Source organism: Pinus tabuliformis, chromosome 6, assembly GCF_031772625.1.
Source record: "Pinus tabuliformis cultivar Carrire ecotype Pingquan chromosome 6, CPIR1, whole genome shotgun sequence".
Lineage (NCBI taxonomy): Eukaryota > Viridiplantae > Streptophyta > Pinopsida > Pinales > Pinaceae > Pinus > Pinus tabuliformis.
In genome coordinates, this window is record NC_142292.1 from 2,040,621,136 (window position 1) to 2,040,626,257 (window position 5,122).

Here is a 5,122-nt window from a genome sequence, read left to right on the forward strand (position 1 = left end):
ACTCCCTCTTAACTAGGGAGGTATTCATAGATCATTACAAGGTGTTTGGCTATTTTTCAATCTTGAAGAATTCACATAAGAGAAACCAGATTGGAAATCCATCTATTATAGCATCATAGTAACCAACATTGTTTATAGCAAGGCCTTAACTAACAACTCTATCTCTCATAAGATCAGAGCACAATGTTGGCAAGACCAATGCCTTATAGACAACTTAATGATTGTGTCTCAAGGTACATACCGACCCAGGTGTTCACTGAGTATGACCTTCTAAGCCTATTCTTGTCTTGGGTTCCCAACCCTCAAAGAATATCTGTCCTCTTGCCTACTCTTGTCTTGGATGCCCTACACATCCTCAAAGCGTATCAGATGCCAGGTGATTACCCAATCATCCCATTCTTTCTTCCGAAGTGAAGACAATAATGTTGTGTCTATCTCTTCCTCTTAATTGAGGAAGACATGTCCAAGTTTCCTATGACAAGGAACTTGCCCAAGCTCCTTTGTAGTTGGTAACTTTTTAGAACTCCCTCTTAACTAGGGACTTGTCCATTCATCAACAACTTCTTTTTCATGGGTCCTTCAGGTGCTTGATCTCCTTCTTTCGTTTGATGTCATGAAGTCTTTGTTTAAACTTCTTCTTGGTAGGGCACCCACCATTGATCACTTTCCTTCCTGGTTTGTCATGTCATTGCTCCCTTCGTGGAAAGTATCCCGACATGACTTCATCCCGATATTGCTTCAAAATCAAATGGTTCTTTTTCTGGATGGCTTCTTCATCATGACATCTTTGTAGAGTTGAATAAGTTATCCGCACCTCACTATCTCCAAGGCCTTCATAGGTGTCAAGGGTCCTTTGATATTTTTCTTCCTTTGTCAGAGTTGCCATGCCTTCTTTCGGGAGATGTATTTAATGGATTGTCAGATATTGATTCTTTGTGACCATGTTGTTCTTCACATGCTTGATTTCTTTCTTCATTTTCTTATTCTTGGATGATTCGTCAACCACTTTATACTCCTTATGGGAGCACTTCTTTATGTTGATCTTCATTGCATTGTAGTACATGCCTTCGAGCATGTCATTGGTGAAAGAGATCCTTTTATACTTGATCATGATTTTAGAACTATTCCAATGACCCCATAATATATGTATGATGAAATGACTTAAACTTTGATGCATACATACCTCATCTTGATTCTGCTTTGATCATCTCGGGTTCATTTGATGGTTCTCCTTGATTGGTGTAACCTTTCTTGCTTCATCTCTTCTTGCCTGCATATCATGCTTTCTTGAATCCCATGAATGAGACTCCTAATGAGACATCTGATCTTATTCATCAACCTTCTTTCGAAGATTCTATTAGAGGATCTTGAAGACCCTTATCCTGCAAATGTTTCTTCCTTTTCGTGATAGAGGCCTTCTAAGATTCTCAATCATGATCAATTATTCTTTCATTATGGACAAGGTCCTCTAATAGGTATACTCCTTCTATATGAATATCTTGAGCTATATCTACACCATACTCCTATATTCTAGAAGATATCTTTAACCATGCATTCTATTCTATTTCTACATGCTCCTATACTACTCAAAAAATTTGAAAGAAGACTTTAAGTAAAGAGGTTGACTTTAGTCATAATAGAGATCTGGAGGATCTTCCTTCTTCCGCCTCTTGTCTTCTTCTTTCACTTCTTGATTTAAATTAGCTTCCTCCCTTTTTCTTTTGTTGTTGTTGTCCTTCTTAAGTTTAGGACAATCCATTTTATAGTGTCCATATTCTTGGCATCCAAAGCATTGGATTTTGGACATATCTCTATTGCTTGTTCTTCATGGACCAAATTTGCCAAATTTCCCCTTTCTCTTGGCCATGGTAGCAAATGCTTGCTCCTTTGATCCCACATCATCCTTTGCTTTGAGTCTAGTTTCCTCTATCTTGCATAGAGACCATAGTTCACTTAGTGGGGTAGCTTCCTTCTTGGCATATATGCTTGATGTGAAGTTGCCCTAATCCTCAAGTAGAGCATTGAGTACTACAGTTGTCATTTCTCTGTCAGACATGACTTCTCCTAGTTCTTGAAGTTGATCTCTCATCTCAGATATCTTAATTAAGTAGGGAGCTATTCCTTCATTTTATATCTTCATTTTGTACAAATCATTTCGTAGAGATATCACTTCTCCAACTGTGCTTACCGAGAATAACTCTATTAGTTTATCATATATTTCTTTTGATGTTTCAAATTTGGAGACATAAGGAATGAGAGAGTCCTTGATAGATTCTATTAGAATCCTTTGTTCTCGTCTCATCCTTATTGTACTTGGCTAAGGGTTGAGTTTGTTCCTTAGCAGGGATAGTGATATTCCGTTTTATGAGGTCTGGCAGTTCATTCTCCTTGAGAAGTAAATCAGTCCTCTTCTTCCATGCAAGGAAGTTAGTGGTCCCAACCAATTTGTTGCTTTCCTTGCAAAAAGACATTGAGGTATATTCAGGAGGGGACATATACTTACTTGATAGAGTTTGAGATGTAGTGGACTTGCTTTCTTCTTGAAGACTTGATGGCTTGCCTTCCTTAGATCTTGATGTTCTTCAAGTTTCTTTCTCCAAATGGACTTGCTTGATGATGAGATTTGCTTGATGACTTGACTTTGTAGTGCTTTTCCTTTTGAAGATGGTGTAGCTTGATGTAGGTCCCTCTTTGATTTGTTCTTCTTGTAGGTGCCTTTATATAAGGCTTTTCTTCTTGCTTTGTAGTCTTCCTTGATGAATGATAGATGGTAGACCTTCTTGTCCTTGATGTGATTGAGACTTCTTGGCTTGATGCTTCAACCTTGTAGATGTTCTTGAGATGTTCTTCCTTGATGAGTCACCTTAGCTTTGATACCATGTTGAAGAATCTAGGGAAATTAGATGTAGTAGGATTATTCTAGACTTGATAACAATTTGTGAAGCACTTTTACAATTTATCTTGTTAGATTTATCTTCTTCTCTTATTATTATTATATGTGTGTTTACTTCATTAAACTATTACCAAAACATAATAAACAAGAAAACAAGATATTGGCTCTTTGCCAGGGAAAAACCTATCTCTCTTAGAGAGGAAAACCCTTTCGTAAATTTCTCTTATTGAAGCTTCTTATTGATCAATGCCAAACCCTAGACCCTTGACAAGAATATCCTCCAAGCATAAGTCAAGCCCTTCCTTCTTCCGACACTTTGTTTCTCGGTATTTCATCCTCCTTCTTCCGGCACTTCGTTTCTCGGTACTTCATCCTCCTTCTTCCGACACTTCGTCCTCCTTCTTCTTCTGGAAACTAGTGATAAACCTTGTTATGTGAGCTCTAGAAGAGATACTTTATCTTTGATCCTTAGTGAGGTCCTTCACTTATGGAGATGCCTTCCTTCTCTTGACCAACCGAGCACCTTCTTGATGTGTAGTTGCAGACTCGATATCACAGCATTGCAACCCTAGTTTCTCGCACGTGTGGGAGGTTTCCTTGTGTATTTGACTCCTTTTACCTTCGCTTGGGAGAGCCTCTTCTTCGCTTGAGTAGGAGGCCTTATAGGCCTAAGTTTCTAGCCTAAACAAAGAGAAATATATGACTGTGATATTGCAGCTGTAGTGACCGCAGACTGCCCTTTTTTCTTGCACGTTCAACTATAATTCACCCTTAAATCAGCCCTATAAACTTCAGTTTAGTCTCCTTCACTGCACTAGAGGCTTCTTATGCTCGAATTCTCTCACCCTTTTCTTGGCTATCTTCTTCGCTGATTTCAGAGGTAGTTGTTGCTTATCGTTGGAGTGGACAACCTCTATATATAAAGCACTGTCCCCTCTTTAGGCCGACTTGAGGACTTAAGGCTGACTTGACTTTTCCACTTCTTTTTTGCTTCTTTGGTGATGTCGTTGCATGGAGAGGACTTGTGACTTTGCTTGGAGGGATATCTTTGAATCTAATACATAAATACACTTGGTGTAACATGCCCTTAAGGGTCTTCAACATTTTCTTTTGACTCTTTGACTTACCTATAACACTTTGACATGTGCTAGACCTATTTCAATGAGAAAGAAACTCATTGATAGATATAACAAAAATAATATTTCTTTTCTTGTATAAATACAAATATCAAAATTACATTTATGAAGATAGAACCTAGTTACACTTTCTTCAACAGTCCCTGCCTCCTTTACAAGTGTTTATCTCCTCTTCTCATCTTCCTCAATTCCATTTCACTTTTTCTCCTCTTCCTCTTCTTTTCTTTGTCAGATAATTCACGAACTAGGTCTCGCACACCCTTCAATCAACTCTTTGTTCTGCATTATTCATCTTTATATAACTTATTGTCTCTTTGTATTCCAATGTATGGATTTGAAATTGAAAAGGTTTCTTTGTATTCCACCACTATCTCTTTGTGGTCCACCCATTCGTTCCCCATTCTTCCAAATTTTCGAGATCAAAACAAAATAAACGGTCCTCTATATATTATCAAAATATTGACATCAACCAACTCCAATGAGCGCATATGTTAATAGAATCTCCAAGCACCTTTAGAACTAATGGTATTTTATGATAAAAATACATTTGCTAATAGAATCTCATAAAATTTACAGATGCTTCCTAGGAGAAAGAGCATAATGGCTTCTCAACACTTTTAATTTTAAGAGGAACATACATGCAAGGGCTACACTCGCTCCTGAGTGTTCTTACTCTCATCTGACAATTCTTCAAATGATTTGCAACATTTATGGAAATATCTTCATAACCATGGGCAAGCAATTAAATTGATACACTTTGTTCTCTGGAGTAACATGCACTTAAGAGACATGATATTTTTGTCTTCAATATCTTGAGTAATTTCAAGGTTTATCTACTTGAATTCTCCTTCCTCAGCTAGTGGCTTCATTGGGCATGTCGGTAAACTCTTAGATTCAAAAGCTTTTCTTTGATAACTATGAGAATAATTCAGCTGTCTCCATGTGGTAGGTTCAATTGGACACCTCTGCATCAAAATTGGTTTTGGAATTTTATCAAGATGCTTAAACTCAGGTGATTTCCAACTTTGAATGCTTCTTGGTGATCCCAAAAGTCTATTTGTTTCTTCAACATGATCTGATCTCTCATCACTAC